Below are 17,523 nucleotides of genomic sequence, written 5' to 3'. Positions count from 1 at the left end.
GCCCATATGGTGTTAGTTTCTCAAAAATAAATCACACTGAGAACTGTTGGATGCATACAGGGACCTTTTCCAGTCCCTTTTGGAGGAAATGCTACACAAAAAAATAGTTTAGATGAGCAGCAATGCATTACCTTATAAGAATTATATAGAACAAATGAACCTGGGATGGATTAATATTCACAGCATTAATAAAAATTAGATTTTAATTACTGTTTAGTAAACCACATATTATAATTTAATAGCTAATTTAAAATCAGAATTGCAGCACTTAGAGCAAGTTTCTAGACCAAGAAATTATATCTGCTGCATAGTCAGCACACTCATGCTAATGCTTTAACGCATGTGTCAGATAACTCCCACCACCTCCTTTGCACTTCTGCATGCATTATATAGACAATTCCTAATAAACAAGTTTTTCATTTTTTGTCAAACAGTCTTTATCTGCAGCTCTACAAAAACAAGTGCAACTTCAACAAGGTTGTGTTGGCTTTCATCAATTCTTCCCCTGGGCACGCCAGGGTGATCCAGGCAGCTGGGAGGCAAAGCTGTTTCTAAAACCACGAGTTCTTTCCCAAAATGAAAGCAAGGTATCTTTTTCTGTGGCAAATAAAACAATATTCTCCTCAAAATAACAAATCTATTATCTAGAAAGTGTTTTTCATCTCTTGTGGCCTGAAGTACGTAAGGACATTTGTTATACCTACAACCCATGGGTACCCCCTCTTCACTTGTATCAGAGCTTTATCTACAGGTATCTATATTTACATCTTGTAATTATTTAAATCTCAGTGTTTGGTGTTTCCTTTTAGTGTAGCAAAACCCCCAAAATAATTACCAAGTGGGAGAGAGCGAAAGAACACAGGTGAGACAAGCTCAGTGCTAAGAATTTTCACTATTATAAACCTCAACAGCTTTTTTCAAAGAGATCCTTTGTTGTTAAACCCCTTGCTAGGATAGATTAAAAAGAAATTGCTGGAAAAGGAAAAAAAATAAGAACAAAAAGCAGCTTCCTCAAGATGAGAAGGTGATATCCCAGCTGGACAGGAACAGCTTTGTTTTCTGATCTTGTGTTTTTACAGGGTTACTTGAAAAGTGGTTTGTTCTGTGGCATTAGAACAAAAGATGACTAAACTAAAACAAGAGAAATATTCCATATGATATAAAATCTATCTGCATTTCAGAACCTGTCAAAGTGAAAAATGAAACCACAAGCTTGGCCTTTAAAAATATTAATTCACTTTAGAGATGAAATGTAAAAGTGCTGGGAAAGAAGTCACCTTATCTTCAGGAAGAAGCAAGCAAGACGAAATCCCTATCGCTCTTCCTGGATCTCAGATGGCACTTTCATGCCACCCTTAAATCTAAAAAAGGATTTAATCATCAGTTCTTGCCACCATAAATCTCTGAAGCGTTTTTGCTCTATTATTAATGAGACAGTCATCAAATGCACAAACCAGGGCTTAAGGAATTCCAGTTTCAGGGGAGTAATTTACCACTTTTACTGAGTGATGTGGATTTAGTTCAGTGTTGACCTAGAGCAGCATTTTGGGATTACAGCCACAGCTTATTGACAGCAGGAAGCACTGGCCATTAGGATGTTAAAAAAGGTAATCAGTGAATATTCAGCAAATAAATTGTCATTATCCGGCGATATCTATTGTACACTTTTCACATGTATTCATTTAAAGCCTATATTTAGCTACTCAGTTGAGCAAAATTTAAGGCTTTCAGGGATCATTCTGCCCATTTGATGTTATTGATTCCACACAGCAAACTATAAGCAACTGATAAATCCCTGATCTTTAGTCATAATAAAGTAATATCATAAACAAATATTTCTGTACCATTTGAGATGACATTTTGATACTGGTTTTGTCAAAATATATTGCAGATGTTCCTCAAAAATTATCCATCTTAGTTTCCTGTATTTGGCGTTTAGGTTTGGCTTTATTGCCCAATCTACTTAGTACAAGTGAAAAAGGAAAGCATTCTCTAACCTGGAAAGACTGCAGGAGGTAATAAAGCAGATGTGCAAGTTTGCTGCACAGTGGACTAGTTTTAAAGAGTTCATTTTGTAGGGTTTCCATTAATAAACCCCAGTGCTTGTGATGGATATGAACAACTTGCTGCCTGGTGCCTTCTTTGTGCTCAGAGGGTGCTCCGATTATGGGATCTGTGGGTGTTCCTGGAGCTGCTGTTCCATCTTCCCGAGGGACAGCGGGGTTGGATCCTCCTCAGCTGCAGTGAAAATTTCACCTTTCCTGTGCAAGCTCGAGCCTCCCTGGCTGTGCTTGGCTGCTGCCCTACGTGATCCCAGCAAATCTCTGAGGAGTCTGGGAATATCACAGGAAAAGGTCCATCAGAGACACCTTTCAGGTGTCTCCAAATCAAGGGCTGCCATTAATTTTGCCCTTATGCTGCTTTAATCTATAACAAATGATGAAGAAATTATAGGTAAATTTTCACTTCAATAGGTCTCACCTGAAACCTTTGCTCCATTAATGTTTTTTTCTGAGATTACTTTTTATTTAGTCTGTTTTGAATTTTCTAATTATTAAGACCTTCAAATTTGACAACACAAATGATTCTTCTTGAAATACTGAATATGACAATGAGTTTGGTTTTTATTCTTTGCCATCATTTGGTGGTTTTATTGTTGTTGCTGGGTTTTTGTAATCTCACCTCCCATATGCCCCCAGTTTCTGTTCTTAGGCTGCCACCTAGTAATAGAAGAGAACAAAATCCTGTTGGATAGACAGAGTAAGCCCAGAGCAAAAAGCTCTTACAGTATAACCACTACAAGCCAAGAGGAACAGAGCTGTTAGTTTGTCTTTCACGTTCATAAATAAACCTGCCATTTTTTTCTGAGGTTTAATTTTCCTTGCAGCTTGTTTTAATACTTCAGCCAAGTGGAAGTTCAATACAAGGGAGCATTATAATGAATATTTCCCATTGTTTTATTTCCTAGCACCATAACCAATGAGGCGAATAATCCATGGCCATTAAGCTTTCTATATAAAGAATTGGAAGGTACACAGAGCTTACAGTAGCATGAATAACAGATCTTTCCTCAGGCCTTCAAAGGTTGACACACAGAGAGCATTTTTCAAGTGTGTGTGATGATCTCTTTAATATTAGAATATTTTTATTGCTTCTTCAGGGAGTAGCTGTGTGTCACTTGGCCATTGAGAAATTTAAGGCAAGTGGTTTAAGAGTTTTGATTTTCTTTTTGTCGTTGTTTTCCCAAGTACTGTGAAGCTCAGCTGTTGTCCTCCAGGTAGAAAAAGTGCATCTAAACTGTTGTACCTCAACCCTCGTGTGAGCATCAGAGAGCCCTGTTGCACCAAATACAAAACAGCAATTAAATGGTAGAGACAAACTTCCTAGAGGCTTAAAGGACATAAAGTTAGTCTCAGGAAAATAAGCATATGAATGCTGTTTTCTCTGAAGCTCTAATAAGCAAAGATACACCTAAACCAAACTAGAAATGCAAATATCTTATTATAAAGCTTATTGACTTTAAAATTCTCAGGCAAATGTTCCAATTAGAGTCACTCAGTGACAAGCAGTCAGCAGCTGACCTCATCTGAAACCCCGACATCCCTGCTGCCTCCTGAGGTAATTGAACTCTTGATTTTACTGAAACACTGGGTAAAGATGAAAATATTCAAACAAGAAAACCACTGCAACACAGAAGCCACGAGAGCAGAAACAAGGAGGACACATGCTGTTTTCTTTGCCTGTAATGTTGGATTTGTGGGGAACACGACCTTGCAGGCTGCAGGATTTTAGCCAGCCAGGCAAAGCAGGGACTGAGTGAAGCAGGGGAGGAACAGGAGGAACAAGTGCATCAGCCATCAAGGGAATCTTGCAGGTCATTATAGAAACAGGAAGGGAGTCTTAATCTTTTCATATATCACTGAAATAGAGGAAGTGCTTAGAGCTACAGATTAGGAACTGGAACCCTCTCAATCTACTTGTAGTGATTTTCAGCACGACCTCGAGTCACTCCATTTATTGCTGTACCAATTAACCTGCCCATGGGGTGTTGCTGCATCCAGTTAATAGGTGTTTGTGGCAGACATCAGGATCTTCATGTAAGGACACATTTCATCACTTCTGGGTGTCCTGCTGCACACTGAACTGATGGCTTGCTCAGCAAGAGTAACACTGTCAGATTTAAATAGTATGTCCTTTGATAGCTGAATCCTCGCTGTCGTGCAAGGCTTGGAGAAAGAGATCCTGCCAAAAAAAGCACTTGTGAGGATGAAACCTTTGGGTTTTTTTAAAGTTCCTTAACCTAAACTCTTATTTCCTAAACATTTTCACTGACATGAACCCATACAACTGCTGACATGGGAGCTATTGCTGTACTATTCATTGTAGGTGTGGATTTCTGTGCAGCCTTTCTCCCATCCCTTTTCCACCTGTAACCAAGAGATCTCATTTTATAATCAAATTGCATTTCCTGGTAACTTGTCTAAGTGGGGAAAGGAGTGAATGGAAGGAGCAGCATGTGAATTCCCAAGGCACTGGATACCAGCAGCATGTGTGAAGTGGGCAGCTGCTGGATTTATCTTTCCAAGTGGAAGTGAAGCCCTCCTGGCCCAGTCCCCACTGCACATTCCAATAGGTCCCTTTGAAGACTGAATTATATTCAGAGATGCCTTTATTATTAGCCAGCTGTTTTCGGGATTGCTGGAAAAAGTGCCAGCAGTTCCATGCAAATCAAAGATCCCACAGCATTTCCTTTGATCCCTGCAGGGAGAGGTTCTGGATGCTGTCAGGACCAAGTATGCTGATCTTTGGTAAACAGGGCATCTGTAAATAAACTTTAAGGGCAGGGTGGGATGCTCTTTTAATGTAGGGTTGGTTTTGGAGACATTATATTCTGTCTAACAGAGGGATCAATTGTCTGGTCTCAGTATTGATGGAGGAATGTCTCAGTTGTATAAAATTCTGGTTAAAAGGCTTAGGTTCTGTGGAACCATGTCTCAAAAATATTGATTAAGTTCAGCATAATCCTTCAATCTACCAGGAATCATCAAAAAATGCTTTGTAATTTGCCATTATTTGAAGGCACTTTAAAAGCTGTACATTTCCCTTTGCTGGTGCTGTGGCATTTTCCTTTAAAGTGTTCCACTCCTATGTGTGTTGTAAGGGAAAATTTCCATTATGGCCCAAATAATGAGGTGTTGGTTATCTGTGTGTAGGGATGGTTCAGGGAACTACTCAAGATGATCCAAATGACTTCTTAAATGGATGCTGTTTGATGCTATTCTTCACCACCTGGAATTGGAATCAGTGGGAAAAAAAATATTCTGAAAAATTCCATGGATATTATAAATCCATTTCACCTACCCTGGCCTATAATCAAGTCAAAACCTTGGGTCCAGGGAAATCAGTGGAGTCCAAACTCATTATATTTTGACACTCTCCTGTAGGTCTTCCTTCACAAGAAAAAACCACATTTTTATGCAGATAATATTTTTGAAACAAGGGGAGACACGGAGGAGGAAAAGCTTGGGGAGAGGGAGAACACTGAAAGATAACTGAATTCTTCCTTGATTATCTGTTGCCAGCTTTTGGATCCCAGAGAGGAGACCTAGGTGCTGTTTTCTTTTTATTCTGCTTCACTTTCGGTTGTGTACCACAGTTCTGCTCTAAAATATTAATACCTATCTAATCACATACGTTTTATTTCACATTTTCACCAGCAGTTGCATTCCCACTTTGATAAACAACATCTTCCCAGGCTTAAGGTGCTGAATATTTGACAAAGGCTGTAATTTTAGAAGGATCTTCTCCATCTGTTCATTAAGCTAATTGTTTTACTTGGAGCCTCCCTTCCAATGGTTGTAGTGTTAACTCAGCATTTCCTGCCTCTGGAAATCTGTTTAATTTCAAGTGACCCAGACAGGCTTTTAAGAAAATTCAATTTTCCAGTTTTCTTGTGAAATTGAAATTTCTTTCTTCCTTTTCTTTCTCTCTCAATAAAGTTTATGCAAATAATATTCAAATTTATAATGAGACTAATATTTGTTAATCTCAGTTCAAACAGTGGATTTGTATTAAAACATAGTTTCAAACACTTCTGTTGAGAGTGAGAAAGTGTATTGCTTTTAATACATTCATTACTGTGCTGCTCTTGTTAAGCCTGAATTGTCATTATGATTATACACCATAATTTTTAGTATTCAATATTAATTATATTTAAATCCTGTTAGATCTACGGTTGCTGGGCCTGCTTTGATTCCCGGTTTACAGAAGTGTTTTGGAGTACTTCCAGCACATGAACCTGATCCTGCAGCTCAGCATTGGTTTCAGTAGGAGATTTGTGCATATAAATTAATTATGTGAATAAAAGTTTCTTGGACTCAGTAAAGGTTGCAGGGCATTCCAGAATGTCACACAATCTGTGGCCTGCAGAAATGTCAGGAATTAGATCTTGAGCTGGTTGAGGTCAGTATCAAATGTCCTGTTGGTCCAAAGGGTGTTGGAGGACGCCCTGAAATACAAATTTTAGGTTTCCTGGTGCACATTCCTGACACAGAAAATGCCAATCTGTAAAGAATTGAAAAGGTGCCTCAGTCATTTATTTGGTTTAATTGCATAACTTCATGAGCTGTCAGACAGCAATACAAAATTGCATTTATCTGCGTTTGTCCGAGGGGCTGCGCTGAAAGGATTTTGACCCAGTTTCCTTCATGCTTTTCAAAGCTCTTGCCTTGCTTGTGGCCAAGCTTGCTTAGCAAGCATTTGGGCAGCATTTGTCTGTGCTGCAGATGTGTGTGTGCCATGTGAGCTACACTCAAATGCCACGCTGGGAGCAACACAGGGATGTGTGGGTCCCATCAGCGCTCGGACAGGCCTGCAGGCACTCAGGGGTGAGCAGGGGCTGCACACTTCTCTCTCCAGAACAGCTGGATGTGGATGTGGAGGAGCTGAGGCACCCAAACCGTGCAGTTTAAGGGCATTCCGTGCCCCAGGGAGCACAGTGCGCTTCTGGACAAGCAGCAAACTCCAAATCCTTCACCTTCAGAGCAGGGAACGAGGGGAGCACCACAGGGCTGTGGTTCTGAAAACTGCTCCCAGGGCAGGGCTGGCCATGGAAGTGCTGCTCAGATCCACAGTTCGGCTCTTCCTGGCTTTGAAGAGTTCTTTTAGTAACGTTATGGAGGTCACTTCCCAGTTTTTCAAAGGGCTCGAGTAGTCTTTCCTCCCACTTCTCCTCCTGCTCCCAGTGCCTCCCATACCATTCTCCCCTTTGTTGGCTTTACTGCTTTTAGTCGACAAGAGCTGCCTGGAAATGGGGCTTGGAGTTTGCAAAACTCTTTCTGAGCTCTCTCCATTGTAGTTCCCTGACCTCTGCTCACCCCCACGTCCTCTCATATCCCACCTCCTGCATTCACCTCCCCTCTGTCTCATGGTGCTACATGTTTTTCACTTAATTGCAGTTTGTCCTCCTTTCATACAAAACCAGTTGATTTCTCTCAGTCATTAACTCTTATCTTTATTTCTTCCTTAATTCTGCAGATTAGCAAGAATTTATTTTTCCTTCCAGTGTGCCTTGGGACCTCTCCTACAGGAAAGTTGTACATAAAACTACTTTTTAGAGCACCAGGCCTCCAGAAATTTCTGACATTGAGTAGCATGAGCACAGCAGGGAAGCCAAGTTTATACCACAGTCTTATTTCTTCTGATTCGAGCAACCTGCCCTATATTTTCTGTCATCTAAATCATTGTTTCACAAAAATAACTCTACTGCAGAACAAAATCTGCATGAGGCAGAGACAGGCTAAGTCTGAAAGGGAGAATAACCTCCAAATGTTGGTTTGGTTGCAAGAAGATAAAGCCTGACTTAAGGATGATGGTGGGGAGCTGTTTGGTTGGCAGATGCTCTTAGGAAATAAAAGTAGGATTGTGAAATTTTAGCAAAATGAGAACTTTTTAACTGAAGCAGAAAGTACAGGACTTCCAAAAAAGACATTTAATTATTTTTTATCATGAAAGGAAGTGATAAAAAGATACGTAGGAGTAAGAAAGAAAAGAATGATATTGACTGGAGAAATTCTAAATGTAAAATTCCATTGTTGCATCTTTCATCAGAACACAAATCCTATGGAGGAGTTGATTTTTTGCCCCATAGTGTGATAAGCTTTTTGAAAAAACAGAAATAGTGTAATTGAAATCCATTTTGCATCATTTTCCCTTGGATGATTTAGAATTAGACCAATTTATATTCTGCAGGTACAACCCAATGAGAGTGTAAATGCAGCCACCAGAATTGTTTTTTGTCCACGAGCAAAGCTGGTATCATTTACTGATTCATTACACTCTCAGCAGGGTCCTCTCTTTCAAAAGCTACCTGGAATTATTGCTGGCAATAGAACACTAAACTCTAAAATAAGATTTGCATAAAAAATGAAAGTTAAAGGAAAAATTATAATAGTGATTAAAAGTGGTTTAAAAAAAATCAAAAAACATTTGATGACTATTTTGATTAGAGTACCACGTTGAAATGTGGTATTCAAACAGACTCAGAGGCTTTTTTTTCCCCCTCCAGCCAACTGACAATGCACCTATTTAACTAGACTATTATGTCCCTGATAATTTGCCTGAAATAATAGACAGTGTTTCCATTAATATTTAACAATATAAACATCAAGCAAAGGCTGTACATCTGGAATCACAGAATATGCTTCTTGCATTAGGGTACTAATTTTAGAAATAACCTCTGTCTGCCCAGGCCTGCTGATGTATGGTTGTCATAACAAGTCAGTAATTGAGTTTTCTGGGCATTTTGACCACTGGTACAAATTTGCAAAGCAGATTACATAGTAGAAACACAATTTCCATCCTGACCTTTATAACATTGCTTTCTGTTGGGGGAATTGGAATGTTTAGGGAGGCAAATATAATCTAAGTGGGCCTAATTTGTGAGAATGTGATTTCTGATGTTAACCCAGTAAGCTGCATTTTGATTCATTTGATAACACATCATGTAAAAATTTGGCATTAGGTAGGTATCACAAAACTTATTGTCTTTTATTGCCTAGACAGAAAATATTGGTTTAGATGATTATAAATTGAAACTCATGGAAAACTTTCATCTTCAGCTGCGGTGCAAAGATCCCTTCCCAGTGACCATCACAGCCTGGTTTGTTTTAGCAACCATACAGTTTTGTTCACATCCTCCAGTGTAAACAGGGCACAGGAATGATGCCAAGCTATTGTGGATGTAGAGGTGCTGGTTGGGGTTAAGGATGAAGAACCTCCTTGAAAAGCCTCTGCAAGAGGTACTCTCTGATGGTTCATCCTTGTCCTGGCAGTGCCACCCTATCGTGGTGTCACAGCCTTGGGGACTGTGAGAAGTAGGTGAGGCCCAGGGCATATCCTCCAGCTGAATTTCAGTGATACAAAGTGGAGTGAAGAAGTTTGAACAATGGGAAAGTTCAGTCCCAAAGGTCTGTCCTGAGCAGCACTGAAGCAGCAGTGCACACAAACCCTGCCCTGGGCACGTGGTCAAGAAGCTTCCCTGGGATTGCTCTCATCAGCTGGATGCATTTCAATGATCTTGACTTGGCTGAACATCCAACAGGATTTGCTGTTTGATGGAAAGGTGAAGAAAAGCTCCGTGTGGGTCTGTGGTGACTTGGAATGATGAGGTGGATTAGAGCAAGTGTTGCATTGGAATCCAGGCAGGTCTCGGTGGTATAAACTTGATTAATCTAAATTCAGCTCTGGTGAGATGATGGATTGCTTGATGGCAGAAGAACATAAAACAATCAGCACTGGGTTTCACTCAGATTCCTGCAATGCATTCCTTCAAAACTGTGTGCTAGGAAGTGAGCACAGGGGTCTGAGGTGTCAGGATTTAAGCTGCGCCCTGGTTTGCTGTTTGTTTCAGACCTTGGTTTGCAAGTCAAGAAAAATATTGAAAATAACCTCAAGTTGAACTGCTTCAAGTTTGCATAGAATCATAGAATGGTTTGGGTTGGAAGGGAGCTTAAAGATCATTCCATCCCACCCCCTGCCATGGGCAGGAACACCTTCCACTGTCCCAGGCTGCTCCAAACCCCATCCAACCTGGCCTTGGACACTTGAAGGGATCCAGGGGCAGCCACAGCTTCTCTGGGCACCCTGTGCTAGGGCCTTCCCACTCTCATAGGGAACAGATTCTTCCTCATATCCAATCTAAATCTGTCCTCCTTCGACATAAAACCATTACCTCTGCCTTGTTCAGATCTGCTTCTTGGCACCTTAAGGAGATCGAACTCCAGGGCTGTCCAATGTCCAATATCCTCCTCCAGAGCTTGCAGGAAACACTTTAAGACTTCTTGAGCCTGAATCAGACTCAAGGAGAAGCAAACTCAAACAAGGAGAAAGCAGCTTGATTCTGAGCCTTTTGTTTCTTTGCTCAGTGAAGGATTGCCCTGGTTTGGGGCTGCAGGTCCAACGTGTGTTTATCAGTGAGATCACTGATAACTGGCATTGGCTCCTGGCCACAGCATCTAGGAAAGCAGTTTGTCCCCAGTAAGCGAGGGAAGTGCTGATCAGCTGCTGTTGTTCCTTCTGTGTGAAATATTTACAGGGTTCATCCTCTCCCCTGTGGGTTCATGCCTCCAGCTTGTCACCAGTGTCCAGGCTCTGTGTTGCACAAACAGGCACAGGCACCCTCTTGTGGGTACCGAAGATTTCCCTAATTTTTATGTGATTATACCTGCAATAAGGCAGGAGGAATCACCCTCATCCTCCTGTTTTTGGAGAATTTGGGGACTTTTATCTAAAGTGTGTGTTCTGGGACCTTTGATTCCTGTGGTTTTGGGACCATGATGTTTTGGAAGGCAGCCTCTCACCTTGAGTTCTGGTTTGGTTTGAATACAAACCTATGGCAACCTGCCAGTTTCACAGGTATCTTATGGCATGAAATCACCTGTGCATGTTCATTCACAAACTGAGCAAGTTAAAGCTTAATAAAAGTGTAAATAAACCTGGGAAGTCCATGTGAAGTCGGTCGAGCTGTGTTGATTTATGCTGGCCTGAGAATCTTTTCAGGCTTGAATGCTTTTGGGGTTGCTCCTGGTTTTTCCTCTCAAAGTTCCAGCAGAACTCCGTCGCTCGTCTCCATGCTGATCCATTTTATCCGACCTTTACAACCTCCGCATACTCAGGGAATTCTCTTGGCACAGGGGTTTTTTATAGAGATATTTGAAAAGCCGTCTTCACTAAAAGCCATTTTAGGTTACTGTGTAGGAGAAACTTGCGTCTCCTTTCATGTTTTTGGATTTAAATAACTCATTTCTACCTATGGCAGAGACTAGGAATGAGTCAGTAATTTGCAACTAATCATTTATTAGAACAACTTTGCCCTCCTTTCTCCTCACAAATTGTCTGCGAACAGATTGTACAACTCTAATATGTTAATGGCTGAAAATTATTTGGCCATTTTTTTCAGCAAATACCTTTTGGCCTATGGATTATTTGAATTGCAAATTGCGACTGTTAAAATGAAATATATAATTAACACTGTAAATAGAGCTGATTGGGTGTTGCAGGAGACCAGTTTTTATGGAAATATATTGATTTGTTGAAATGAACATTTGTTACAACAACATAGTGATTTGGGAAACCAAAAAAAAAAAAAGCTTTGTTGAAGTAAATATTTGTAATCCAGAAGGGAATTCTAATCTTGAGTGCTCCTGACAGCTCACTTGAGATTTTGCTGCTGGAGACAACCAGGTTGAAAATCCTGTTGAAAAAGTGGAATTAGTTCTTACCTTCCCTCATCCTGATGCAGACATTTATTTATTCTGAGACACAGCTCTTTTTGTATGCTCTGTTCAAAGTGTTGCCTTTGTAAATATAATTAAGCATAAATTGGCAGAATGTGTGGTAGATGTATTATTTCCTTAAAGTGCAATAATCAGGACAGGGGAGAATGGTGCCTCCTACCCTTGTCAGTCAGACTCTTAATGTCTCCAACCACATATTCTGATTTTGATGGAAAAACCCTTGGAAACTTTTTTACTTTCTAGCATTGTTGCAGTGTTCAGTATGAAGCTTTGGAAAATGTTAAACACCAAGGAAACTGTGTGCCCCCTAGTCCATCCATGGTTTTTATCTGGGTGCAGCTCATTAATGCGGATGACATAGAGTGTTTTCTAGCCACCACTAAAATGGGAGTATAAACAGTGATAGGTTTAGAGTCAATAAGAAATAGGAGTAGTGCCAGGTACCATTTAAAGCACCAGAAATACTCAGTGCTGCTTGTACAGGGAGGGTCGAGGGTCCTCTTTGGTGCAGGCTCTGTGAGAACAGGGATTCTGATGCAGCACATGGGGAGCTGTGCCTTGATTTCCGTGGTTCCTCTCCCAAAAGAATCCTGTGGCTGCAGGAAGGGCAGGGGAGCTCCAGCAAGCTGGATTGTCCTGAATTGTGATATCTGGAATTGTCCTGAATTCTGAGTTCTGGAACTGTCCTGAATTCTGAGCCCAGAGGAACTCTGGCCCAGCAAGGATGGCTGTGTGTGTTCTTTAATCCCAGCACAGCCTCTGGAAGGGGACAGTCAGTGACACCACACACAGGGGCAATGTTTGCACACATCAGGGTCTGTAATTGTTTACAGACCATAATTGTGTTGTCCTTTCTCTGATCAGGCCCATTCCTGGTGAGAAGACCCTCACTCCAGCCATTGTCTACTGCTGACAGAGGGTTTGGGTGAGATGAGCGTTGTCTTTGTATTCCTGGCACCTCTGAGTATGGAATAATAGCAGAGTGATTAAGTGGTCTAAAATCAGCACAAGTTGCATAGTAATTGATGCTTTCACACTGGAATGAAAGATCTCTGCAGCACTATTTAATTATGTGGAGCAACTGAAAAAAAGAAATGACATACATTGGTCCAGGAGGAAAGCTGAAACATAACTTGTGTTTTAAAGAGAAAAGGGTGATTTCAGTATATTTGACAGCAAGTATTTTCCTTGGGACATTGTGATTCTTATTCTCCACGCCTATTACAGGCTATTATAGCACTTTATACTTCTAGCACAGCTCACATGGAAAAGGATGTTTTTCCCAGCCCATGAGCATCCAGTGAGCAGCTGTTGCAGGACAACATCCCTCTGTTATGAAGGGAAATATCTTTGCCTGGTAAAAATCAGTGTAGGGGCACCAACTTCAGGGTTGTTGTGTCTTTTATGACAATTGAAGTTTTTCTTTAGAATACTGAATATTTGCTCTCTTCCCTGGGCTTACTTTTAGTAGTAGCTTAATGAGCAATAAGAATTTAAGGGGAAATATCTGAGACTAAACCCAAGCTTCAGCCATTGCTCTGTCCTAGAGGTTGGTGATCTCTACCTGAGGAGAAATTCTTATGAATATTGCTATCTTTGTAAGGAAACTCCCTTAAGTGGTGTTAATGTTTATATTTTTATATTTATTTTTATATTTCTAACAGCCAAGATGTACGAGTGTAAAGCCTTCTCCAAACTGATATTAATTCAATGACAACTCTAAATCTGAAGCTGTGCATCAGTCAAAACTGATAATTTTACACAGACTGTTGAAAATATGCATATAAAATTCCATCATGTATTTTCATGTAAAATGTAGCAAACTCATCCATGTGCACCAGCTCTATGGTTAGGCCAGCATTATGAAGAATTAAATGCGTGAATTTATGTGTAATTCAAAATTAATGCATAATTTATGAAGAATTAACCTCTTGATCCTATACATCCTATATATTAAATAGTTACAGATTTCCTCCTGATGGAAAACAAATAACTCTGGCCAGGAAACCTATTTGTATCAAGCACTTTGGAGCAGTTTCTTTCCTTTTTTGATGGCTACTGCTAAAGGAGAAAATTTAGTCTTCCTTTTGCTTTCAGATATACCCACGAACCCCAGGTCTCCCACAGGCAGTAAATAGATATTGATTTTATTCATAACAGAAGTACGTTATTGCAGTGATTAAACTGTAGACCTTCCTTTATGATATGAAAAGAAAAATGGAAATTGGTGAGCTAAAGAGGATTTCTGTTACAAAATAGTTTGGGTTTTTATATTCATCAAACTGTAATTCAAGCTCTAAATGCAGAGCCTCTGTGTATATCGCCCTTTTTAAGCAGCAGCAACTGGCATTTAAAATAAACGCTGATATTATAATTATCAAAGCATTATGTCTGTTAGAGCTGCTAATAGTCACTTTGCTTCATTTTTTTTAATTTTTCATTTGTCAAAATCCTGACAAGCATACTCTGGGATAATGTTAGATTCAGTGTTGATATTGTTACTCAACAAGAACATTGATTATGTCTTAATAGGACATGTTCAGTATGCATTATATGCAATTACCATCTTAAATGAACACAAGCATTTATTTAGCACCAACTGAAATTATTTAAATCTGAAGAATTTTTCGTTCTGGTTAGCATTATATTATAAAGTCATTACTACCAAATACGATATGGCAGCACTCTCCTGATACAGTATTATGCATGAATACATCGTTTATAAACAGAATTATGAATAGTTGAGGCACTGTTGCATCATTACAGAAATACAAATATCCATGAAATAGTCAGAAAACTCTCTGGTGATAATTAGAATTGAAAGGATACTTAAAACTCTTGTAAGGATTTTGAATGTTCTGTGTGTTGTTTGCTTCCCAAGCACAGTTGGTTTTTATCTTAACAACTTTCTGTGAGTTTGGGGATTTCTATTCTCCCCAGTATTTTTTTTTGGATGAGGCCTGAAGCAATAAGGGAGGTCTTGGTGCCATGGTACTGAGCACGCCCTGTCCAAAATCTGTGATCCATGGGTGTCTTGCAGGGGGGCACTGGAGGAAGACCTTGGATTGGGGATTTCCTGGGGGAAGTGCTGGTTCCCAGAGTCCTGCTGCTGACCCTGGGTGCTGATGCAGGGAATCACAGCCTCAAAGGCCCTAAGCCTTCCCTGCAGTCACCCAAGTAGTTCCACTGGTTTCCACCTCATATTTTGAGTCCTACTGCACTGATGGTGCTGCCAATTCCAGCTGGATTTGGATGCCACATGGATGCCCTACAGCCTGCAAGTGCCAGCCCAGACCAAGGCTTGGACTGTTGCTGCTGCTGGTGCGATGTGCTGTCAGCCAGGGCTTGCTTCTCTTCACTCACTGATAGCTTTTTGTTCTATCTGCAATATTAAAAGATTAAAACCCAGCAGAAACCCAGAATCATCTGGTTCCATCCAGCATTACCCAAAAGTCCTCCCTTGGTTCATTCTGCCTGCGTGTGCCTGCACTGCACTGTTTATTTCCCTGTGTTGTGATTAGATCCTGCTGGCTTTGTCAGGAAGCTGAACTCTGGAAAAGTGCCTTTCCTGGCCTCTGCCTGCTTTGTGGTGCTGAGCCAGCTCTGTCAGGGCATCAGGGGACTGAGATCTGAGGGGAATGTTAACTCTGGTGGGGGTGGCAGGGAGGGGACCTGTGCAGGAAAGCGCTCAGGACACAGCTCACCTCCTTGGCAAACCACACAATTTGGCAGTGTCACCCCTGCCGTGGCTAAATGACTAAAGGGAAAATTTATGGGGAAAGGAATGGTTCTCCTGCTGCAATTATACAAACCCTCTCAACAGTGTCACACTCCACAAAGTCACAGTTGATAAATAATACACCACACCAGCAGTGACTGGATGTTCATTTATTAAAATAATCTATTATCCTTTGGAGCTGCAGATCCCACTTGTCGAGAGCTGGGGCTTATTTCTGTTGCTCATATCTCGCTGTCCAAGCAGTATTGATTGGATTGCTTTTGCAAGGCTGTGCTTAGGTCACTTAGGAGCAGGCCTAGGTTTAGTGACAGGCAGTGACTTGGGGGGACAAGTCTGAGTCACTGTGGGGTCCCAAAATGATACAAATTTTGAGCGCTGCGTTTATCGCTCACCTGCTGCTGGGCAGGGATGGAGGAGGGAAGGCTGTTCTCCTCCACTGCCACCTTCCAGCAGCACTTATTCCTCACAAGATGGGAGGAAAAGGAGAGAGAACACACTGGGGTCAAAGGCGTGATCCCTGAAAAGAGGGAAATGCTGAGGAAGTGCCATGAGAGCTTCTAGGGCAGCCCTGACAGCCCCTCTGCAGCGGCATCCCTGAGGAATGGGGCTGGAGGGAGCACGGGGATCCCTGCTCTGTCTGCAGAAATCCAGGACTGTGGCAAATCCCACTGATCCAAAGAATCCCTGCTGGTGCCTGACTCGGCTGGGCTGGAAGCAGGAGAACTGCTGAAAGGCCCTTTACGAGCAAGTGCAAAGAGAGCCTCTGATAGAAACAAGCCTCTGCTCAGGGTTTGCATCTGTTAGCAGCTGCTTCCTCTAACAAAGCAAATATTTGGTGACAGAACGAGATGTAGGAAGTGCTGCATAGCAGGGAAGTGTGAAGTATTCATAATTATATGAAACACTACTCAAAATTCAATGTTTTTCACATTTTGTGCGAGCTTAAACTTTGGGCTCCTGTCACAGACAATTCTGCTGCAGTAGATGCAATTTCTAGCATAAATGGGCTTGCTTTCAATAGGAAATGGGACTGTTTTCAAAGGAAAAAAGGCCAATTTGTGAGTAAAAATGGGCTTCTTTCTGAGCAAAGAGGCTTATAAACATGAAGTGATAAATGTCTTTGCAAGTCTTCCATACAATAATAACAACTTTCTAATCAAAATAATGAAAAAGTTGCAGCTAGGGGAGGAGAGAGAAGTCTCATTCAGTTTTTAATACATTTTAGAAAATAAATATATGAAAACTGTAAATTTAGTTCCCCTCCATAGCATGAGTTTGTTTTGGAGACATGTCAGTAATACTTCTCTGCGTATATTTTTATGATGCTATAAATCAAATTCCTGTTCTTGGTTTGCCGCCTTCTGAGATGAATTTCATGGAATAATGTTGTAAGACTTCAGGAAATACATTTCTTAGGATCCCCTGTGTGGCACTGGCATCTGATTTCTTAGCAGTCCATATGTTTTTAGAAGAAAATTTATTTTCTGGCTTGACTTGTTGACTTTACATGCGAATTTATTGTTTGATAATAGCTGATCTGATGCGCAACTGAGGTGGTTGCTTCTCTCCTGGCCTAAAAATGCTTCAAAAATCCACATACTGAGGAGCTGGGATCTCCTTCTTACACGTGCTCCAAAAAAAGAGATGGTGGGATGTGCCCAGGAAAACATATAACACAAAATTCACTGTTTGGGAAAAGCTTCCAAATGCCTTGGCTACAGAGCACATTGGGTGACCCAAGAGGTTGCTTTGCTGGGCTGTCTTCCAGCGGTCAGTTCCCTGGGAAAGTGTTGGATAAAGGACATAGATGAGGGATGCCAGAGATGTGAATCTTGGGGTCTTGCATGCACAGCTCCAAAAGGCTCCAAAAGCAGTGGCTTTGCTGCAGCTTTCCCCGTGGGATGCAGGGTTGTTTCCCAGGAAGGTTTGGATAAACATTCCCGGGCAATGTAATGTTCTCACCGTGTCACTTCAGAGGTGACTGCAGCA

At 41.0% G+C, this 17,523-nt stretch overlaps 1 protein-coding gene across 2 annotated transcripts in view; it reads left to right on the top strand.

The window, feature by feature from the left end:
- CDH13 (cadherin 13) overlaps nt 1-17,523 on the top strand; it is a 449,314-nt gene that overhangs the window by 345,363 nt on the left and 86,428 nt on the right. The window lies entirely within an intron of this gene.

The sequence above is a fragment of the Corvus brachyrhynchos genome, unplaced genomic scaffold (assembly GCF_000691975.1).
Source record: "Corvus brachyrhynchos isolate BGI_N302 unplaced genomic scaffold, ASM69197v1 scaffold26, whole genome shotgun sequence".
Classification (NCBI taxonomy): Eukaryota; Metazoa; Chordata; class Aves; order Passeriformes; family Corvidae; genus Corvus; species Corvus brachyrhynchos.
Note: the sequence above shows the minus strand (reverse complement) of the source record. Positions and strands in the feature narration are given on the sequence as shown.